This window comes from Hibiscus syriacus, unplaced genomic scaffold, assembly GCF_006381635.1.
Source record: "Hibiscus syriacus cultivar Baekdansim isolate YM2019G1 unplaced genomic scaffold, ASM638163v2 tig00110348_pilon, whole genome shotgun sequence".
Lineage (NCBI taxonomy): Eukaryota > Viridiplantae > Streptophyta > Magnoliopsida > Malvales > Malvaceae > Hibiscus > Hibiscus syriacus.
The window spans coordinates 208,390-233,899 of NW_024062699.1; the positions used below are offsets into that span (position 1 = coordinate 208,390).

Consider the following 25,510-nt stretch of genomic DNA (forward strand, 5'->3'; position numbering starts at 1 on the left):
AAAACTTATCCACCACATGCAAATATGACCTAAATGCAACTAAAATACTATGACAACAACTTTTATACACATAATAACTTAAGAAAAATATAGAAAACATAGTTTTTATGGAGTTATCAAGGGTTATGTGCATCACTATTGGACGATAATTTGGATGAGTGTTGTAGAGGATAGGCTGACCTGGTCATATTTTCTAGAAGTGTACAGGCGAAAGTTTCTGGGAGCTCAGTATACGAATACGAGGATGTATAAGGATGATGTCAGTATTCGAATATGAGGCAGAGTTTGTTTGCTTGAGTGAGTATTCTAGGGAGATAGTTTTGATTGAGTTGGAGATGTATAAGCAGTTCAGGGATGGTCTAAAGAGGGAAATTTATGCATATCTTGTTACCAATTCTTCGGAGGTGCTCGATACCTTAGTGGATCAGGCTAGAGAGGTTGAGTTCACTTTGGTGGGTGATTTAGCTTGAGATTTTTCATAGAAAAGGTCTAGAGATACTGGTTCTCAGAGTCACTAGGTGAAAAGAGGTCAAGGATTTGATTATCGGGGTAATCAACATGATTCTCTCCGAGGCAAACTGATAGAGTGCCTACTGTAGTTGTTGGTGGGTAGTAGTCTCTACTCTATTCGACTTGTAACAAAAGACATTTGGGTGAGTGTTGGTCTCTCACTAGAGGTTGTTTTCAATGTGGAGATTTGGGTCCAGTTGCGACATTGTCCGAAAAAGGTTTAGATTTGTGATATTGCTCTTATTCTGTTAGAGGAGGCTATCATGTTGGTGGTCAAATGAGTCACGCTCGTGGTAGAGGTCAAGGTCATACCAGCGTGGTTGAGATTGATGGTCTTGGCAGAGTGTATGTAATGCATGAACCTCAATAGCATGTCTCGGCGAATGTGATCATATGTACCTTTCTACTAGATTCTTTTCTTTGCTCACTTAAAATATTCTAGTTCTATGTATTCTCATATCCTTAATAGTTTGGCGACTCGATTAAGTGTTCATGTTAGTGTTAAGGATGTGGATTTACTAATGAGCAGGGTGTTAGGAGAGAGTGCACTTGTGGATTGAGTGTTTTGGAGGTTTTATTTGGTTATCCAAGCCGAGGTGTTTCCAGCGAATTTGATAGAGTTGTCATTTTGTGGGTTTGATGTTATCTTGGGTACGGATTGGCTTTGTAAGCATCGAGTGCATTTGGAGTTTAAGTTGTCTCGTACGATCTTGAAGACGTCGGATGGTGTTGAGCTTGTGGTTATCGAAAAAAGGTCAGATTTCTTTTCCAATGTAGTGTCGACATTAGATGCGAGTAAGTTAATGAGTAGCGATTGTGAAGCAGTTTTGGCCTATGTTCTTAGTCTGAGAGGAAGAGAGTTGCGCATACAAGATATTCAAGTAGCTAAGGATTTTCCAGATGTGTTTCCTGAAGGGCTTTTGGGTTACCAACAGATCATGAAGTAGATTTTAGCATCAAAACTTATACCGATTCAGCTCTTGTGTCTATTGCTCCCTATCGCATGACACCTAAGGAGTTGAAGGTGTTGAATGAGCAGTTTCAAGAGTTGCTGGATTGTGGTTTCATTCTTCCAAGCATTTCTCTGTAGGGTTCTCTAGTTTTTTTATGAAGAAGAAGGTCGGTACGATACGTATATGTATCAATTAAATTAGCTTGACATTGGTTAGAATCACTCGTAAAAAAGGTTCTTCATGGGAGGTCAGTTATAATAATCATAATCGCCCACAATGACAAATTAAAAAGTTAAACCGTTAACAGTGAAGAAATGTAGTGGTATTTTCCCTTGCCCAAAGCTGCTAGTATCGGTGTCATTATTTGCTGGTAGTTTTATTTTAACAAAATAGATGTTCACATAAAAGTAATTGAAACATAAAAAAGGTAAACTACGTCATATACAATTAAATTTTAAGTGTTGACTCGATTGTACCATCAAACTTTCAATTTTACCAAATTTAGCACTAACGTTTACTTTTAAGTTCAATTATGTCACATCTTCGTTAATGATCTAACAGGACGATGACATGGAATCCATGCGTTGTGACGTTGCTGATGTGGCACTTTAGCAAAACGACATCATTTTGTTAATGGAAAAATGTTTTCCATGGGATTTGAACCAAAAATCTATTGGACCTAATAAGAAGCAACCAACCACCAAGCTAACTTAAGAACTTATTATATTTTTAACAAAACTAATATATGTGTTAAATAATAGTTTGAATTAATATAATTTATTTCATATTATTTTTATTTTTATATTGTTTTATAATATATATTATTTATAATAAAATAATAATAATTTTAAAAAAAACTTTAAAAAACTTTAAATTACAAAATTCCCTCAAAGCCCAAAGCCTTAAGTATCAAAATCTCTAATTTCACTCGTTGTCGTCGCCGAATCAACAACTACCGCCCATCACTTCTATTGTGGGACCCTTACCACCAATTATCCCACTCTATTATCGCTAGAAATTGGTGAACGGTGTGGTAATTGATCGTTAAATGTTGAATGTAAATAATTCTAATCGTACCATGAATGACGATCGAAGAGAAAATGGGAAATGATGTGCATGATGAGAGGAGGAGGCTTCAGTGTGATGTAACAACATACCATAGAAGATGATAGTGGTGGGTGAATTTAGGGTTTTTAATCTAGAGATTAGTATTTTTAGGATTTTTAGGAATTTAGGGTTTTTTAGGATTTTCTGGAATTTAGAGGCTTTTTTGGAATTTTACCAAAATTTCTCAAACAAAACAATATCATTTTGAGTTTTTTTTAGCACCAAACATGGTCATGCTAAAATAAGTTTTGGTGAGATAGTCACGCCAGTAATGTCATGGCGTATAACTGCCATGTCATTGTCTTGTTAGATCATTAACGACGGAGTGGCATAATTGCACTTAAAAGTAAACATTATTGCTAAAATTTGACAAAATTGAAAGTTTAGTGGTATAAACAAGTTAGCGCTTAAAGATTGATGGTATATAGTGTAGTTTACCCATAAAAAATAGTACTTCCAATAATCATCTTAATTGAAAATCGCAATCAAGATATTGTAATTTCTTTGTTTAGCACATTGAATTTTTTTGTACAAAAGATTGAAAATCGTTAATCTTTTAAACCCTCAAACACTTTACTTAATATTATATTTTTCTAACTTTGTGTCTACGTACGTTTAGGGACCTCTTAACCATACATATTTATAGGATTCTCCCATAAGAATTCTTTAATCTCATGACCATGGATAAGGGAGGTTTTAAGCATATTTAACTAATACCATTAGCATATTTTAGTAGTCAACGAGAACAATAACCATATTATTGTAGTTAATCAGAACCATAATTATGTTTTAATAGCTGAAAAAAACAATTCAAAAAATATGGAATACCTAAGATAATTTATCATTCTCTAACTTGATTCATATTGACCATAACTGCGAGTAGTTAAAATCAAAACATAATATATGAATCATAACAATATTTTCTCTTACAATTCAAGCCATGGGTTATTTGTTTGCAAGAAAAAGTTGAGGTTTTCATCCAAATCACAAAGGAAAAGGGGTGTGGCTAAGCAAGAAGCTTTATTTCGGGATCCTAGCATCAAGGTAGTGTATTTCTAATCCTTTGTGGTGTTAAGGCTTCATTAAACATGAAGATTTTATAGGATTTGAGTTAAGCATTTTAGGGTTTATACTTGATTTCATCCATAGATGATGAATTTAATGTAAAATATGGGTTCTTAAGACACTTAATGACCCTAATTAGTTCCCTAAAGTTTCAGCACACGATTAAAAACCAAACTATGGCCTTAGGAGTGATTTTAGGTGTTTTCCCGAGACTAAATAAATCATTTCTAGGTTCGAGTATCAATATTGGGATGAACAGTATCGATACTAGATGATTTGGGGCAAATATTATGGATTTCAGGCATGGAGTATTGACATCGAGGGGAGGAGTATTGATATCAATCGCTTAGTATCGATACTGAGGGTTGTAGTATCGATATTGTATGCTCAATATCGAGACCGGATGCTCAATCTCGAGAACGTTGTTCTCCATACCAAAGGATTAGTCTCCATATCGAAAATTGAGTATCCATACCAAAGACTTAATATCAATACCTAAAGTGGTTGAGTAACTTCAATATGTCAAATGGACTCAAGAGTGAGGAGTTTAATATCGATTGAGATCGAGAATCTAGCATGGGTGCGAGAGGTTACTAAAATGCCCTTGGGAACCAAAATTACCAAATTTCCCTTATAGACCTCGTATTGAATATCTACGGATGAAGGACCATTATATAGGGTGTACCGACAAGCGGTATGATCAAATAATCAGATTATGAAGCAGTTGAGCCGTGGACCACAAGAACGACTAAGAGTGATGGACATACAATTATCCCTTAATTTGAAAGTGAGTTGAGGGAAGCTTAGTAAGAGCGATAGAGTAAATCTACCTAAAATAAACCCGAGTCAAGTATCGAGACAACCAGTATCATAGCCAGTGGACAACAGACACAATAATCATCAAAATACCAAAAACACGTAGAGACTCCCCTAGAGACTAACACTTAAACCGCCCTCAAGTAGTGAATGATCAGGATAGAGCTGCTTAATAAACCAACAATAGTAACAGACTAATGAACTAGGGATGGGCATGGTTTTGGCCAACCCGACTCGACCCAAATATTTTATATCCTTCACCCGACCTAACCCGACCCAAAGAATATATACCCTTCACCAAACCTGATTTTTTGAGATAAAATTTGAACTCGATTTGACCCAACCTGAAATAATAAAACTATTATTTTTATTTAATAAAATCAGCGATTTAATTTAAAAATAATAATATATAGAGGGGTATTATTGTAATTATTTCTAAATATATAAGATAAAATTATATTTTTTCGCGTCAGGTATTTTTCACCCTAAACCTGAATTTGGCTCGACCCAAACATTAAATTTAAAAAAACCCGACCCAAACTCAATTTATTTTAAAAAACCGACCCTGTCAGGTCAGGTCGGGTTCGGGTCTCATGCCTATCCCTATAATAAACCCTTGCATAACATTCTAGATAAGGGAACGATATAAGATAACAACTAGGAGACCAGTAAATGAGATCAGTAATAACTTAGAACAACTAGAAATAGTAACAACTAGGATGTCATAAAACTTGCCTTTGTGTGTGATACTTGGGAAATAGTCAGGACACCCGAGTTACTTTAGCAGTAGGACGATTGTCCTGTTTGTTAATGTATTCAGTGCAAAGGCACTTCTCTTGCTAGCTGGGCACAGATGCCACAAGGCTCGATGGAGTAAGTTGGTCGGGTGTACGTTTCTGATGCATCATTTCAGATCTCACCCCAAAGTACCTTCAGGTATTTAAGCAGACTAGAGGGGTGTGTGAGCTCCGAGATTAAGGATGCCTTGGCCACACCATGATGTCCTTCATAGCTTGTGTATTTTTTGTGATGTGTCATATAGTAGTGTCAATGGTAGGCTAGAGGGATGTGTGCTTCGAGATGCAGCCCATCAGCCACATCATGATGTCTATCTCGGCTAGTATATGGTATATCAGGTTTAGTGTTACATTTAGATAATACATAATAGAGTTAGTATTGCATCCATATATTTACACATGAGTATCATTATAATTTAGATAATGCGTAGTATAGACAGTCATTAGGGTTAGTGATCCTTTAGAGGTGTACTCATGGTGAAGCCCTTAGCATAGGATTATGAGAAGCATGAGTCATCCTACATCAGTGATAGAACAGTTAAGCCTTAGGTAGGTATTACTCGATCTAGATCATGCATGTACCTACTGCTTAGTATCATCTCTTTAGCATATATGTGTTTATAAAACTCTTAATGATGCTTTAGATTAGCGATTATACTGTTGGGCTTTGTAAGCTCAGCCTTCAGATGTTTTCAGTTGACAGGTAAGTAGTCATGGAGCACCATTACAACAGGATTTCCAACATCTTCTTCAGATTATTTTACTATAGTTTTTTTGGTATATGTATTCATAGAACCTTACTCGTGTATTCATATTTATAAGAAAGAGTTTGCATTTATTATTTAAATTATGTGTCATTGACCACCAGTTTATAAAATATTTTATAATTGATAAATAAGTTTTGAAAATTAGGGGTTACCTCAGTGGCCCAATGTAACACTTTAGGCTTATTCACATTTAGGATGTTACATTTAGTGGTATTATAGTAGCAGGTTGAGTCGGTTCTAGGATTCAGTGGTCAATTTTAGTAAGGTGTTAGTGAATACATGCCCCTAGGTACTTAAAGTACTTGTATAAGTCTGGAATATTGATGATTCCTCATTTCTTAATCAGTATCGTTGAATTCTCGATAAAATACAATTTCTAGCATAATCCCTATTATAGGATAGAGAGGCGAGCCTCTCATCTCGATAAAGATAGTAAGAAATTAATGCCAAGGGAATATGATATTAGAGTCTCGTTAGGTGCAGGAGTCGAAAAGGTGACCTTCATCAGAGGTTTAACTTTTACTCTCATAGAGATAGTGGACGTTATTCCTAAAACCTATATCACTCAGTCAGCCACCCAGGGTGTGTTAGTGCTAATAGAATTCCCATTAAAGAGGTATTAGACAGTCGACTTCTATAGTTCAAATGGTGATGATCAAATTTAGTCAATAAGTGGTTAAGAGAGAGACTGTGAAAACTTTAAGGAAACTTCACCCTACCCAGAGGGTGAGTAGGAGTGTGTCACCGCTTTACTTAGAGTGATATTATCGGTTGGTGAAAGACTGTGAAGATGGCGTTACAGTCAAAAATGCCTATGTGGAATCAGTTTCCAAGCGAATTTAGAGAAAGAATATTAGTGATACACATATAGATGAATTGAGAGTGCACTCCTCACAGTTAGTTTAGGGAGATCGTTCAGTGTTCAAACAATAAATAATGACCTTATTGGGTTGAGTTGTTATGCTCCAGAGCTGGTTGTTAGGCGAATGTGCGAGTATTTTGTTGTGATGTCAAGTAAAATAGGTAGGAAGCGTATTCATGTAGAGATTTTGAGAATGAAGCATGCAGCTAGCGAGAAGGTAGATCCTAGTGGAACAGACAAGAAAACCCTAGATATTTAAAGGAGGTTTATATCAAACTCAGTAGTCAACCTAAAGGAAGTTGTTAGCAAAAGTGTTGCTTTAATATCAGGATTTTGGGATTTAGAGATGGGAGAATAGATGATTATCCCTTGTTGAGTTAAAGATCGACTTTAAGAATATGTTTAACCACAGAATCTTTCACCCTTTCAAGTTCCCCAGGGGAATATTCAAGTGGGTTGTTAGAGTTAGATACGTGACTATAAAAATATCTTGGTATCTCAATAGAGGGTTTGTGTGGTCGGCCCACAGAGATTTAGAAATCCCAGTATAGTAGCGGAGATGAGGATTTCTCAGTGAGCATTAAGAATTTCCAAGTGTGCATTCCAATACAACAGTTCTGGAATTTCACTATAGATTCTAAAGGTATATTAGGTGCGATACTGAGTTGTGAGTCTCAAAGTGCAGTGAACCCTCATATATCACCAAGATGTCTTATTGCATGAATAGTAAGTAAATTAATTTACTGAGCCAAGCCTCGTCAGTGATTTCTTAGTGTTGGTATATGAGTGAAAGTTATATACAACATATAATAGTATACAGCGTTGCGTAGTACCACAAATTTTGTTACTTCAGACTAAAGGAGATCAAGTACGTTAAGCATCATTGGCCAGTGTTAGTCATCATTAAATAAATCATTGGTGATAAGTTTTAGTGAGTGCAGAATGTAGAGTCTCAGGATCCTTTAGTCAAGATACAGTTGTGAAAATCTCCACCTTGTGAGGCGTGATCTCCAGGAGAGCTAGATGTTGCTAGCTTCGCTCAACAAATGGTTGATTCCAGTGATGAGTACCTTAGATGCTTGATCAATTGTATAGTGTATATTTAAGCCGTACGACAAATGACAGTCTTACAAGTAGCGTGGATGGGTATTAAATCAGAGTTACGCAGTAGAAGCGTAGAGCTTGACATTAAGAAGTTGAGACTTTTTGTCATATCTTCAGTGGTTGACATTGAGACTGTGTATGAAAAGTGTTCTTAGGGTCTCGGTGTGTAGTTGTGGAGTTACTCAAGTCTAGTAGGCCAAGAGATTTAAAAGATGGTGTAGTTAATAACTCGTTTGAGTTGAGCTAGCTAGTGAGGAGTATCGCAATAGTAGTTGGATCATGAAGTAACATCATCCTTGTGAAACGTTCTGAGCATACAGTATCAGACAATTGGAATGTGATTTCTTCGACTTCATGCTTTTCGAAGGTTCTTGTTTAAGGTTCAATGAAGGTAGCACCCTTACGAATATCGTAGATCGATTTTACGAGTTACGAATGTAATGTCAAGTTGCAAGTACTTTTTCTTGAGGATCAATTCAAATAAGAGCCTCAATGTTTGACCAAAGGGTAAGTTGTTTTTAGTCAAAGTAAATTTCGAGGATGAAATTTATTTTAAAGAGGGAAAGGTTGTAACACCCCAAATTTCGTGTTAGTAGTTTCGAGTTTACCCTGAGAGATAAGTGGACCACGTAAAATTTATAATTCAAGTCGTTGGGTTTAATTGGGTTGGAATTGGGCCCAATTAGTCTTAAGAGGATATTTTTGAATGGTAGAAAGATGATAAAGGAACAAAAACATCATTACCCCATTTTAGTGGATAAGAGCTTTTATATATCTTTTTTCAACTTCATCATTTCATTTTTATTTCTTCCATTTTTCTCTCCAAGCTCTATAAACCGTGGGTAAGTCCTCTAAGCCATTTCTGACCTCTTTCAAGCTTTATTTTCATTCTCAATCCCTCCAGCATCATGGATTTAAAAAATTCAAGCCATGGGTTCTTTGTTTGTAAGAGAAAGTTGAAGGATCCATCCAAATTATAAAGAAAAAAAGGTATGGGAAAACAATGAGCTTCATTTCAGGATCCTAGCATCAATATAGTGTATTTCTAATCATCTGGGGTGTTAAGGTTTCCTTAAACATGAATATTTTATAGGATTTGAGTATTTAAACAATTTTGGGCTTATACTTGAATTAAGCCATAGATAATGAATTTGATGTAAAGTATGTGTTCTCAAGACACTTTACGACCTTAATTAGCTCCCTAAAGTTTCAGCACATGAATAGAAACCAAACTATGGCCTTAGAAGTGATTTTAGGTGTTTTCTCGAGCCTAAATAAACCATTTATATGTTCGAGTATCGATATTGAGATGAACAACATCGATAGTAGATGATTTGGGGCAAAAACTAGGGATTTCATGCATAGAGTATCGATACTGGGGGGAGTAGTATCCATACCAATCTCTTAGTATTGATACTGAGGGTTATAGTATCGATATGGGATACTCGGTATTGAGACCATATACTCAATCTCAAGACATGATGCTCGATCTCGAGACCGCTAGTCTCTATACCGAAGGACTGGTCTCCATACCAAAAATTGAGTATCCATATCGAAGGCTTAATATCAATACCTAAAGAGGTTGAGTGACTTCAAGATGTGAAATGGACTCAATAGTGAGGAGTTTAATATCGATTGAGATTGAGAATCTAGCATGGGTGCAGGAGGTTACTAAAATGCCCTTGGGAGCCAAAATTACCAAATTTCCCTTATAGACCTTGTATTGAATATATACAGATAAAAGACCATTAATTTCATAGGGTGTATCAGAAAGTGGTATAACTGAATAATCAGATTATGAAGTAGTAGAGTCGTGTACTGCAAGAACGACAGAGAGTGATGGACATATAGGTATCCTTTAATTCGAGAGCTAGCTGAGGGAAGCTTAGTAAAACAGATAAAGTATTACTACCCATAAATAAACTCGAGTCAAGTATCGGGACAACTAGTATCACAACCAGTGAACAACATACACAATAATCATCGAAAGACCACGAAATACGTAAAGACTCCCCTAGAGACAAAGAATACTTAAATCGCCCTCAAGTAGTGAATGATCAAGATAGAGCCGCTTAATAAACCAACAGTAGTAACAAACTAATAAACTCTTGCATAACGTTCTTGATGAGGGAACGATGCAAGATAATAACTAGGAGACTAGTAAATGATATCAGTAATAACTCAGAACAACTAGAAACAGTAAGAGTTAGGATTTCATAAAATTAGCCTTTTTATGTGACACTCGAGAAACAGTCAGGACACCCGAGTTACTTTAGTAGTAGAACGATTACCTTGTTTATCAATTTGTCCAAGTATATACCAGTTAATGCTAAGGCACTTCTCTTTCCAGATGGGCGCAGATGCCGACGGAGTAAGTTGGTCGGGTGTACGTTTCTGATGTAGCATTCCATATCACACCCCAAAATACCTTCAGGTATTCAGGCAAGCTATAGGGGTGCATGAGCTCCAAGATGCAAGATCCCTCAGCTGCACCATGACGCCCACCACAACTTGTGTGTTTTTTGTGATGTGTCATATAGTAGTGGCAGTGGTAGGTTAGAGGGATGAGTACTTCGAGATACAACCCCTTAGTCACAATGTGATTCTACCTTGGCTATTCTATGGCACTTCACGTTCAGTGTTGCATTCATATAATGCATAGTAGAGTCATTATTACATCCATATTGTGCACGTGAACATCAATATTACATTTAGATCATGTGAAAAAGAAACAATCATTAGGGTTAGTGATCCTTTATAGGTGTACTCATGGTGAAGCCCTTAGAATAGGATTAAGGGAAACGTGAGTCATCCTACGTCAGTGATAGAACAGTTAAGCCTTAGGTAGGTATTACTCGATCTAGATCATGTATGTACCTACGGATTAGTACCATCTCTTTAGTATAAATGTGTTTATGAAACTCTTAATGCTGCTTTAGATTAGTGATTATATTGTTTGGCTTTGTAAGCTCAGCCTTCGGATGTTTTTCATTGGCATGTTAGTAGATTGAACAATTCGTGGAGCACCGTTGCAGCAGGATTTCTAGCATCTCTTTTAGAGTATTGTACTATATTTTAGTGGGTATATGTATTCATAGAGCCTTACTCATATATTCAGATTTATGAGAAAGAGTTTGTATTAATTGATTTAAACTATGTGTCATGGAGTTCTAGTTTATAAAATGTTTTATAAATGATATTTATATTTATCATTGATACCATATAGTTTGTTTTACAAGAAAATAAATAGATTTTGAAAATCAGAGGTTGCCTCGATGGTCCAATGTGACACTTTAGGCCTATTCGGGTTTAGGGTATTACAAAAATAATGATATGACATGTATCATATAATTAAAAGTGATAATATGATATGTGTCGTGTCATTCAAATTGATATGTCTCATTACCAAAAATAATGTGTCATGTTAATGGCGTTATATATGCCACATCAAATAAAATAATGATGTGGTATGTGATACGTCACCTCAAATTGATGATGTGATATGTGTCACATCATTAATTAAACATATAAAAAATGTCACATTAACAACATGTGTTGACCACTTGACTGTTAATCAACTAACGATTTTCATCTAACATGAACTATTCTGACTGAAAATTAAAATGTTAAGGGACTAATTTTGTCACTATGTAAATTGAATAATATCTTCCATGTATCATAATATAATGTTTTATGACTTTAATAAAAAAAAAACTTATTGAATAAACTTAATATCTTCTTCACCGTAAACCTGTAGTATAAACAAATATTATTCACGTCATACCTCTATCATTGAGATGAGAACCTTGGGAGTTCTTAAGCAACCTCTTTACGCATAAGAGCTATTACGCATCATTAACTAAGCGTGCAACACTAAGCAATCCCAAATAGACGCAAAGTCTATTAACAAGCAAGGAGGAAGGATAATAAACAACAATGTATCTGCAAAATAGGGAGAATAATAGGATATATATTCTATGGGCATACAAAGCCTTGAGGAACTTTTTTTCCGCAAGCAGTTATCAGGAAACTGATGGCAACTTGACCTTTAACAAATCCAAACACATTGGCCTTAATTGTAGTACACAAGCACAATGCATCTTGTAGATCAGCTAGACCCGAAATCAGTGTACAACACTCCTTACTAGGGTGTAGTCCCAACTCCCAACAACCTCATGAACCAACCTCAACCAGCTTCTACAAACGCCGTACTTAACTGTATCTTTGGAATATTTGGCAGCGGCAGACATAGGTGACGGTGTCGGTTTTAGGGGTCATGGGACAAACTTATGAGATGAAACGCAAGTGAAGAATAACATGTTCATCAACACGAATATATAAATAGATGCTGCATTATAACCGCTGAATGCCATTGTTTTTCACTGCAATGGAAAGTAAGGTAAAGTATTAGGGCTGAGCAGCGAAACCGAAAAAATCAAATAATCGACACAAATCGAGTAAAACGGTTCGGTTCGGCTCGGATTTACCTGTTACTGTTCAGTTTTGGGTTGATTTAGACACTCAAGTGTCTTAATTCGGTTCGGTTCGGTTCGGATTTTCTATATAGAACCCACTTGTTCCATATTGAACCGAATAAACAAGTTTGTACTTCAAACTAATGTCTAGCCGGTTACCCACTTACCCCTAATAGCCTAATATTTAGCCCAATTAAAGTATATCTAATAATATTTTTGGTTTATCAAAAACCGTATTATTGAACTGAATCGAAAAGTTCAGTTTCACATATTTTCGTTTTTATATCATTCGGTTTCGGTTCAATTTTAATTTTAAAAAATTATTTATTGTGGTTCGGTTCAACTTTTATTAAAAAACCGAACCGAATACACCCCTAGTAAGCACTGTCTTATGAAGAGAATCTTTGATGGATGAGTTTGAGAAGAGCTAGGACTAGGAATCAATTGTGTGGGAAGCTAGAATTTATATATATGTATAGCTATTTGCCGACAAACCCACCCATTAGTTCTTTTAAAAATTTGATTGCATAGTATATGGAAAAAAAAGAACAAATCTTTGTATTTGTTATTGCATATTACTTGGAAGGAGGGACTGTTTCATTCTGAGATTCAGATTTTCCAGCAGTATCCTCCTGCAATGGTCGCTTCTTGGTTCTAACACATGCAACTGTTGTTTCTTCTTCATCATCTGTTGTTCCGAGCAACCCTAATCCTAGTTCAGTTGCCTTTAATTGAGATCATTCTCATATGCTGCATTGATTTCAATTCTTCTTATTTTAGGAGAAAGGATGTTAGGGTTTTTAATAATATATATATTAATTTTTACATAACGAACCAATAAGATAAAGACTAAAACTGATATCGTTTTTAAATACATGAATAGAATCAAACGAACAAAAAATATAAGGAACCACCTATATAATTTATCCTTACTCTTTATCCAAGCTTTAATGACTTTTCTCGACAAATCGAACAACTAAATGTATTTATAATAAAATATTTTTTTATTAATTTAGGATGAGTATAAAATAATATTTTTTAATAATTCTGGATAATTTAACATTAAATGTTTACATATCTAATATTTTTAGTAGTTGAACTTGAGATCTCAAATATTAACAATCAGGCAGGGAGGTACATAGTACCTTGGGAGGGGGTAATTATCTATTTAGGCCTTTAAATTTTGATTTTATCCCATTTTCTATTGTTAATTATATTTTACCACTTAATTAAAATATTGACTCTATCCATATTAATAATAATTCTTTAATCACTTATATCACTTAATTCATGTAAATAATATTTTATGATAAAATATTAACACATCTAAATTGATAATTTCTCTCTAACTATTTTTAAATAATATTATTTATTATACTTAAAAAAATAGTAAGATGATTAAAACTAGGGATGTCCATTGGTCGGGTTGGGTCAGGTTTTTAGTCCACCTGACTCGAGAACAAGGAAACCTCCACCTGAGACCCGACCCGACTCGAATATATGAATTAGAAATCTAACCCGACCCGAAATAATAAAAAAATTATTTTTATTCAATAAAAACAGTGACTTAATTGAAAAAAAAATATATAGAAGGGTATTATTGTAATTATTTCTAAATATATAAGGTAAAATTATATATATATTTTTTAGTCGGATAAGGTATTTTTTTACCCTAAACCCAAACCTGAATATTTTTAAAAACAATTCGACCCAATCGGGTCGGGTCGGAACTCGTCGATTTCGGTTGAGTGGCCATCCTTAATTAAAACAAGATAAAGAAGAGTACAATATCACGTGGATATTCTTTGAAGTGCAGAGATAACAGGGTCTTTAATCTAGCTAGACTGTGTTTCCTGGCTTCATTTATTGGCTACCCAAATATGGAATAGCTGACTAGTGACAACCTCAAATCATGACAAGTTAAATCAGGGCGTTTATCCTGAAAAATTACCTTTTTCATTTAATATTCTCAATCAGGTACCGTTCAAATTATATTTTTCGATCTAACACCCTTTGCAGAAAGGTGCGCCCCTTGCAGCGCGTTAAACGCTGATTTGGCGCCGCGTGGGATAAGGCGCGTCCCGCGAGGCGCGCCTTATGCTGACATGGGACACACGTGTGTATAGCGCAGCCCCTGGGGTGCGCCTTAGGCCACGTAGGGTATAGCGCGGGTCAAGGGTCGCACCTTACCTGTGAATCTGCCACGCGTCAGTAAGGCGCGGCCCCTGCGGCGCGCCTTAGGTTTAATTACCCATCTACCCCGACGCTTTACACCCCAATCCCTTCCTATAAATACCCCATCCTTAATCACTTTCATCATACCAAATTCTCTCAATTTCTCTCAACTTCTCTCAAATAGGTATATCATTTCTCTGTTTTAAGGTATATTTTATTATATTTTTAATATTTTGTATTTAATTTATTTAAGTATTTAATTTATTTAATATTTTACTTATATATTTTTTTCAGATATATAATGGAAGGATGTCTACTTCGTTTGGATGAAAATCATATATCTCGACACTTTGCTGTTACGGTAACATTTTAACGTTTTAATTTAATTTAAAGTATTAGTAATAATTTGTTGATTTATTTAATGTATGATTATTAGATTAAGAATTAATTTGTGTAATTATTTAATTTTAGGAGAAGGAACGTGTATTAGATCCTTTTATTGGGAACCTTAAGTTAGTGATACCTAGTCGTGTCTTGTCGTATTTAGTAGACGCTGGATTCGGTTGCATAGGTAGATATCAGGGTCACTGTAGAACCAGACCTTATTTCTGCCTTAGTAGAGCGGTAGAGGCCAGAGACCCACACATTCCATCTTCCGTGCGGAGAGTGCACGATTACACTGGAGGATGTTGCTATGCACCTGGGGTTTCTGGTGGATAGAGATGTGATATCAGGGATCGCGCAGGGTTCATGGACTACTTTATGCAGGGAAAATCTAGGACGTGTCCCGAAAAATTTTAACAGTGGTCGGATACCGTTAAATTAGTTAGATGCCAATTTTTGGGAGTTGAGCGAGGACGCCTCCGATGATGAAGTTAAAATGTATGCACGGGCATGCATACTGCAGCTGATAGGAGGGTTGCTGATGCCGGACAAATTGCGCAACCAAGTTCACTGCATGTGGTTGCGACATCTTAGCGACTTTCATCTGGCCGGATCACTTAGTTGGGGCTTGGCAGTTTTGTCTTTCTTGTACAGGGAGATGTGTCGAGCCATTGACTACAGGAGAAATGCTATCGGCGGATGTCTCGTGCTGCTGCAGTCTTGGGCATGGTATCGATTGCCCTTTTTATGTCCCGTTGTCAAGAACCCATTCGTATTTCCACTATTATTGAGGTAATTGTAAAACTGATTTCATATATTAATTATTTGATACAGCGTATAATAAATTTTTTTCCTTGAATAGGTGGTCTACTGATAGTAAAAATCATCAAGAGCTACCTGATAATTTAGAAAAAAAATTAGGGTGTTAATCGATCAGAAGGCTGGCACACAGGTATGAATTTTAATGTTTAAAAAACAATTTTAGATTATAGTTATATAATTAGATTATTATTTTGATAAAAATTATATATATTTGTTTTAGCTTGAATGGGTATCATATTCTACTGATGATGTGAGGACGGTGATCCCACCTGAGTTGAGGGACCCATCAGATGTTTGGATGGCAATAGTCCCTTTGATATGTTATGAGACCGTCGAGTGGCACTCCACTGATCGCATGCTCCGGTAATTTGATTGTTTTCAACCAATTTCAAAAGCACCTCGCAATATGGACAAGTTGCATAACACAGATAGACACGGCAAGATAGATACAGATTGGCTGGTGAGGCATCATGAGTGGGTCATATTATGGGATGATCGACATCGGCGCCTTCCCCAGTAGAATTGGAATCGATCACGAAGAACTCGATCATTATAGTATGCATAGGAGGTTTCTAAGTCAACAATTGTCCCAGGATTCAACCTCCATACCAGCCTAAACCAATTTGGAAGTTCGTTGTAAGAAACATCCCATTCACCATGAAGTTTGACAATGACATTTTGTTTTGCCAACCAAGCTTTTTTGTAGGAGACAATATACCCATACCGTGATTGTATAGCTGAAATCAACACAGCAATAGCTATATGAGATCTTGCTTTTACCATGGGCATGATGGCTTGGCATATCATTTCAAAGTCCAAGTTGGGATGATCTTGGTTGACCCCTCCAGCACAACATGTGTGAGGATCATTGTATACTGTTAGTTCTCATCTGTTGTTTTTCATCTTCCTCTTCGATACGCAAACCATCCAATTACATATGTTTTCGCGTCGGGCACAGTGACATACATATTTTTCTGTCGTGGAGCGGTCGACTCTGGATTGAACAAAATTACGAATATTGTAAATTTTTATAGCCATCATCACTTCTTCTTTGCTTGAAAACTCCATGCCTAAAGATAACTCACCATTATTTATTGATGAGTAATATCCATATTCACCGAGATAAGGCATATCCGCAAATTCTGGCCCGTACATTGCACCATAATCAGCTTCATACATGTGTGCTGGAGGGTCAGTTTGTGCCATATTTCCTAGAACTTCATCTACATCATCATCATCATCAGAGTTAAATTGTGGTGATTCTGGTTGAATGAATAGTTCAGTCTCAGCACCATCCGCACCAGGATCACGAAGCGATTCTTCTGGTGGATATGATGGTTCCTCCATGCTCTCCACATTTAGATCGAGAAACCTACTACTTGCATACCTTCCCCTTGAACTGGAAGGCATATCGACATTGAGATCGAAAAAGCTCGCAGTTGAATGCCTCCCCCTGGAGCTTGAAGCTATCGTGTCAAATGAAAACTGCACATGCCTCACTATAACATGTATTTAATACTACTCATCTATTTAAGATGTCACTCTTCTCTCGCTCTTTTGTGAACTTTATCACATGCCTCGCTTTAAGGACTTGGTATTTTAACCAGATGCGTACAAAATGACGCAACTAGGATTGCTAATTACTAGACAATCTAGAATATCTCTATTTTAGTTCTTTGAAATATTCCATTTGTGAAAGCTTTGTAAAGTCTAACAAAAACAGTGCGAAAATATTGATCTAAAAATGAAATTTCTGAGTGCTCGTGTGAAGTTGACTATAACAGGTGTTTCTTAACATCCTTAGTTCATCTCTTAACACATTTGCCATTTTGACTAGCTGAATTCAACTTATTGTATATGATAATATAATCACCTTTATCAAGCTAATTGAAACTTATCCATAAATTCGGGGGGATTAACCAATTGCTCTATAGCGACAATTTTATTGCGTATAATAGTATAACATGCTAGCTGAATATTATCCATAAAGTCGGGGCGATTAACCAATTGCTTTAGGGGGATAACTCAAGCAAAACATATTAGCTGAATATTATCCATAAAGTCGGGGCTATTAACCAATTGCTTTAGGAGGATAACTCAAGCTTTATTGTATATATAATAATATAACATGGGTATCCAAATCAAATTTCTTAAGCTTGTTATGAAGAACCTGTTATTGTCTAGGTGTTTTGGTGGAATTCAGAAAATCTCTTCGTTAGAATTCAATTCCCAAACAACTTACTTAAACTAGATTTACCTATTTGTAAAAATTATGTTCATCATCGAACGTCATCAATAGAAAAATACTCTAGTCGGTTTTGTAATGTAATACACCAACGATGCCCCATGTTGTACGCTCCTATATATAAATACCAAGCCTTTTTGTAATTTCTTTCAATGGGAGAAGGTTATCTCATATATAGGATAGTGTTTGGGTATATTTCATCTGAGGTAAGGTTAAAGGTCCTTGTTTTTCTGGTTTTCAATCTTGATATTTTGTCAAAGATTATAACTCTAATCATTTAATTTTTTTAATCCAATTGATATTCAAAGAGCTACAAGATTGCAAAATTGACTTAATGCTCATAACCTTAAAAGCAACGCAAATTTATTTATTGCACAAAAGGCAGAGAAATGAACAAAAAACAAGTTTAAACAGGATGCTGAAAATATAAAAGTACTACAGTGGTAGATAACAACTTCCACTTGTTTTTATTTAACTTGCTATATCATTCTTCGAATGTTGGGTGTGTACTTGGCCCAAGATTTTCATCCTTATTTGCCCCCCATTTCTTGATCATTTCTTTTGTGTTAACTTTTTTTTGGTAAACCTTCAGATATACAACTCTTTCCTTCTTCTTGAACAATTTTCATTATCATCTTCTTCTCCTCTGACCTGGAGATTGAGCTCATTTTTATATCCATAACACCTTTTATTAAGGATGATAGTCTTGTCCTGATTATGAACAAATATTGTGGCTGTAATTAGAGTAGTATTCACCAGACTCTTTGTATTGCCCACTACCTCACTTGTCCTCAGAAAATCTAATACATGTGTTTGAGGTTTCTTCAGAGTTACATCTTTCTCATTCATTCTTAAACCTGTGGGCCAGTCTCGAATTACCTCTCCTTTTACTTCTTTATCATTTATAATCAGAGAGGTATTAAAAATTGAACGTTTTATCTTTGGCTCAAATACTTTGTTTTCCTCTTCTTCTGCGGCATGTACTTCACTTGTTTTAATACTACCAACTCTATTTTGGGGTTTGATTCCCAATTATTTGACCAAAACAGACTGATCATCCACTTCTATGATTCCCTGAACCAAAAGGTCTTGAACCCGTAGTTTGAAGTTACCACAATTCTCAATGGAGTATCCTCGGGCTCCAGCATGATAGTCACAAGAGAGTTTCTCATTATACCAACTCGAGTATGGAAGCAACAAAGGCTTAGCTCTACATGGAGTAAAAATCTAGGCTTGGAGCAACTTGTAATATACCTTACTGCATGAAACTGAAGGAAAACGAGGTAAATTCTCCCTTGACATCACTGTCTCTTTACAATTGTTTACTTTGTTTTCTTGAAGACCATGTGAATGATGACCAAAATGTTTGCTTTGAATGTTTGACTCTTGAACATCATGAGACAGACAATAATTCAAAAATTTCTCTTTCTCGACCAGTTTTGAGCTTTTGAGGAGCTTAGGTTTCCCATCTTCAAAACATAGTAACCTTTCTGCGATAAGGTTTTGGACTTTTAAATTCACAACCCTACAATTCTCCGTAGAGTGTCTAAACTCTCTAGAATGATAATTGCATGAATTCTTGACACCCTACCAATCTGGACGCAAATAAGTATTAGGCCTTGGAGGAACTGGTGTTATGAGGTCATTTGCAAAAAGAAATGGTAATAAATCTAAATATGAGATTGGAATTGGAATGAGAGGTATCATTTGTTTTTTTTTTCTTTTCCTATCTTTCTTTAATGGCCTTTGAACATCTTCTATGCTTCGTTTCAACTTGATATTTGTAGCCTTTTCTAGGATCATACCCGATTTTTGGAGACTTATTGGATTTCCACATTTCTTGACAAGTTCTTGGTCATTTGTTTCCATTGTATTGGCTATACCACTAACATTCATAAACCCATTCAAATCTGTTACAACGGGATCCTCTAAGGGTTTCTCTCCATGGATCACAATATTCACCATATACATTAGTTTTTTCATTTGCTCTTTTGAATCATCTTGGAATTTTTTTGCTTGATCCATTTGTTCATTTGAATCACCTTGGAACTTTTTTACTTGATCAATCATATCTTGTTGAGTCATGATAATTTGCTCTTGCAGTTTCTCGATTCTACCAAACCTTGATAAAATCTCATTCATGGCTATTATCCTTATTTAGGAAGACCAAGTTAGCTCCAATTTGGTTTTAAAAATTCTATCATGGAATCCTCTACGAATTATTCCCATATTTTCACGATTAAATGTATGTAAAATAGTTTAAAACAAAATATAATTATGCAAAGATGCAAATGCAAAAATAAAAATGTAAATACAAACGTAAAAATGCAAATATGAAAATACAAATGCAAAGATGTGAATGTAACATGAAAGTGCAAAAATGTAGAAATACAACAATAAGAATGCAAATTGTGTAGTACACAAGCAAACAACAAATGCAAAATAAAAATGCAAAGATGCAAAATACATGTATGAAAAGGTGTTACTCCAGAGCGATCATCTTAAAACAGATTTCATTGAACACAAAAGTTTTGGTGCATCAAACAAAACTTTTACATATAGGGGATAGCTTTCACTCCTAATTTCTCTATTTCCCTTAAAAGCCAAATTAACTTCCACTCATGCTCAGGTGTGGAGTTATCAATCTACCTTAATTCTCTCGTGAAGCCAGCTAAGTCTACCAGCTTATGAGCCAAATTACTTGCTTGAGCAGTAGCTTCCTTCATGATATTCTCTTTTTCCTTCATCTTTTGTGTCAAATCTCGGAGTTGTAAACAATGTTGTTCATTTTTTCTTGTGAGTGAATCTTTATGTTCAAGAAGTTCTCGTACAAGATCTCCATAATCATCTAAACATTTCTTCAATGTCTTGTTCTTGGACGTAGTGACTTTTAATTCAGTATCGATCTCAAGCAGATGTATCTGATATGATGCTTCCATGTTAGTCATAGCACTATTCAACATTTGATTTTTGGCTTGACATTTTCCTAATTCAAAGACAAATGTATTGCGTCTTTCTTCTGCAACTCGTGAATCATGATAAAACTTCTTGGCTAGACCTTCATGTATGTTGCAATTCTTTTTCAGTTTGGTGACCCCTGTTATCCACTCTTCTGGGGTCCTATGCCAGTATTTTGAAAGACTTGACTGACCTTCTGGAAATCGTCATGCATGGTTTCCATTTTGGTGCTCAATTTATCATTTTCAATCTTTAAATGACGTATTTGAGCCTCAGGCCTCAGCAAATCTTCTTCTTTCTGGGTGCCCCACTGATGCTCTTATCTTTGACAACTGTTGGTATTAATATAGTAGAACCTTCAATTATTAAACTAGGTCGATCATTTGTCATAAATTGTAAGGTTCCATGATCCAAAAGACTTTGGACTTGTCGTTTGAAGGCAAGACAATTCTCAATGGTATGCCCTTGAGCTCTGGAATGATATTCACAAGAAACGTTGATGTCATACCAATTCGGATACGGAGGCTGGAACAGTTTTATGTAGTATGGAGCCACTTCTCGTGCTTCAAGTAGCTTCTCATATAACTCTTTATATGATATAGGGATAACATCAAAATGAAAATAGCCTTTTGTCTGGGATTGAACCTGAATTTTAGACATCGTGAGCAAACTAAACTTCGATGATTTCAGATTACATGATTTCTTCTTATCTCTGGGAGCTTTTACATTTGTCACCATTTCTTTGGTATCTCCAGATAGTTTGTGAATACGAATAATGATTGTCTGTAATTTCTCAAATTGGTTAGGATCAGAAGTCTCTTGCATATCTAAGATTGCAGATTTATCTTCATTGAGCTCTCTCTCTTTTTGTGCAGAAATCTCTTTTCCTTTGACCAAAACAGATATTCTAACCATCATCTTGGACATCTGCTCTCTTATTTCTCGTATCTCCTTTTGCTCTTCAATGGGCATACGATCTTTGGGTGCATAACTCTCCTCTATCTTCGGAGTTCCCTCAGGATGTCATTCCATGGTTGCGTCATATTTTGTTCGATCATAAAACTTTTTGTCCATTTATGAATTCTTTCCAATTTAATGAACAATCTTTCAAATCAACACCTTTTGGTTATGTCATAATCATGCAATGCAAACAAAAGAAATCAATGTAAACAAGTTAGAGCAAAATAAAATGTATTTTAGAAAATAGATAAAAAAATAAAATGGTTAGTACCAATTAATAGAAAGAAAAAATTCTTATTTATCATGGTATATAAATAAATCATAACCTCATGTTTTCTAGTTCCATGCTTTGTTTGGAAAAATTAACCTAACCGCATGATTACTAATTCGCAGACATTTATTTAGAATAAAAAATAAAATCAAATAAATTAAAAGCTAGAGCTTATTTCTCCTTTATGTACACCGATGGACAGAGATTCAGCCTTTTCTTAGATCGGGTGAATTTCTAAGGTTTATTATATGCAGTGTTTCAGTTCTAGGAGTAAAGGTACTCGAACTGTCCTTGTTGGTGCCCTCTTGGGCTGCCAAACCCTCAATCCTATTCCATCACAGACTTAAGCGGACTGAGTTCAATTCGAGGGGACACATTTCCCTAGGTCTGGCACAGAGAATAAATTCTCACGAAGAAGTCGCTTTTACTCCCACTTAAAAAGGACAAGCTTGATTATAAAGCTTATGTTATGCAATGCATGTGTTGTTTGTGAGGAGAAATTTTCATAGAAAAGTTTAATATCTAAAAAGCAATCAAATATGCAAGAGTATAAAATAAATTGAAAGAAATCAAAAGAATCATAAATTAAATAAAATTGAATTCTTAATTTCTAATTGTAGAGACAACATATAATCGACTTTGGTTAACCAGAGTCCCCAGCGGAGTCACCAAGCTGTCGTAACCGGTTTTCTCTCGGGAACGAATTTTTACTTTGCGGGAAAAGTAATGTGAATAAATAAATGGTTTTTAATGAAATATTTTGGGAGTTGACATCGGCCTTTTGGGTCAGGTAGGTCGAATACCTAAAAATCATCTTTTAAAAGAGTTTTTAAGAAAACATCAGTTAAAATATAAATTGGTCTGCGTTTAACCAAAAATTCATTCTTTTTAATAATAAAAAGGGATTCGTGGTCAGTTACGTTTGGGGAAGGATTAACACCCCTACAACGCCCAAAATTGGTCCTTGTCGATTATAAATTGTCTCTAATAATATAATTTAAGAATTCAAATATGAATTTAATTTATGTTCTTTTCATATTCAATTGGATAATAAGGAAGAAAAATATTAAAATAATTTTTATAAATGATAAATAAAGTATTTATTTATTTAAAAATATTAGAAAAGGACTTGTAGTTGCTTTAAGACAGCCCATTTCTTTAATATTAAAAAAATAAATAAATAGAAAACATTTTCCTAATAATAATAAAATTATAATTTATAAAAGTAAAATATTTATTTATCTAAAAATATCATAAAAGGACTTCTAGTTGCTTTAAGACAGTCAATTTCTTAATATTAAAAATAAATAAATATTATTATTTAAACAAATATATATATATATATATATTTATATGACTAATATGAAAATAATAATAATAATTAAATTAATAATTTAAATATATATTGAAATTAAAAAAGATAATAATAAAAAATTAATTTAAAGTGTAACTAAATTGTGACTAAAATAAATAAAATTAAAGCAATAGGAATAAAATATAAAATATTAAAATTAATGGACATAATTCAAATTATTATAAAATTATAATTACTAATAGTGTAATTAACCATAGATAATTAATTAGGGATATAAATATAATTTATTTAAATTAATAGGGGCTAAATATGTTATTTTACCTTAAATATAAATATTAATCTGGTAATGACTAAAATATAATAAAATTAAATTAAAAGATAGAATTAAAGCGTATAAAAATTTATTTCTGTGGCTAAAATAAAAGTTTACAAACTTCGAATGGTTGCGGAAAGGGTTTTACCATGCTGAAAATTATGCAGGGGTCCCTCCCAAAACGACATCGTTTGGGGAGGTATTTAAATACCCTTAAAATCGGCCATTTTGGTCATTTACTCTTCATTTTCTATTTTGCTTCTCTCATTAGAGAGAGAAACTCTCGTTTGTTTCTGGAATTCCCTCACCGGAGGGAATTCATCCAACGCCGGTCGCCGTAATTCGGCACCGCTCTTCGCCGCCACGGTTGTCGGATTTTACAAAAATGCCTAGATCGTAGATCTCCGCTTCTTAAAGCAGAATACGATCTCTATTTCTCTTAAAAACCCTTAGAATTTTCTAGATCTAGGATTTTTACCTCTTATGTTTCGGTTTTCCGGCGACCTTTGAAGAACTTCGATAACGGAGTAAGTTTCCTTCTCTCTTATCCTTTGCTGGTTATTTCGTTTCCTCTTCGTATTTTGTTTGGTTTTGTTGTGCGTGCTTGTTGTTGTCAATCTCCCTCCTTTCTTTTCTTTACAGGATTCAGTGGCTTCATTTTCCCCTCCTCCGCAGTTTTTCTCTATCAGAAACATTTCACCCACAGTTCAACACTTTTTCTCCCTCTCAAGAGACCCTTTCTTCTACTAACCACACCCAGATCTTTACCCGGCAATGGCGTCGGGGTTTTAGCTTCAACTGCCGCCGTTCAAGACCCAACATCCAACCAAAAAGACCCTCTACTCGAAAAGGCCGTCGAAGGCTCCACCGGGTCCAACGGAGCGGCTGTGAGCACGTCCTCTGCTGCAGAAGTTGAGGATTTGAGCAAGTTTGAGGACCCTAAGTGGATTGGAGGAACTTGGGACTTGAAACAGTTTCAGAAAGATGGTACCACTTATTGGGATGCTGTTATTGATACTGGTAATAAGATTTTTACTTTTGAAACCTCTATTTCTTGCTTTCTAATTTATCTGTGATTCCTTTTGTTTGTAACAAATTTCCTTGAACTCCATGTTAGAGGTGAGAAGGAGAAAATGGTTGTAGGATAATCCAGAAACCACCAGTAATGATGACCCTGTAGTGTTTGATACATCCATTATACCTTGGTGGGCATAGATGAAGAGATTCCATCTACCTGAAGCTGAATTACTTAATGGTTTGTGAAAAATCTGCATTTTCTTTTCTCTTTCTAAAAACCTGTATTGTTTTAAACCATAATTTGTTCTTGTGACTTGTGAGTATCGTGCAGGGCGGGCAGCGATGATAGGGTTCTTCTTGGCGTATTTGGTTGATAGCTTGACCGGAGTTGGACTGGTTAATCAAATGGAAAACTTCTTTTGCAAAACTTTATTGTTTGTAGCGGTGGGGGGAGTGCTTTTAATCAGGAAGAATGAGGATTTGGATAACATCAAGAAACTGGTTGAAGAGACAAGCTTTTACGACAAGCAATGGCAAGCGATATGGCAGGACGACAACAATGGTTCCAATGATAGCTAGCTAGTTCGATTGGAG

The 25,510-nt window shown here is 35.2% G+C and overlaps 1 pseudogene; it reads left to right on the top strand.

The window, feature by feature from the left end:
• The first annotated feature begins 257 nt into the window (after positions 1 to 257).
• On the top strand, positions 258 to 25,510 carry LOC120120887 (annotated as a pseudogene).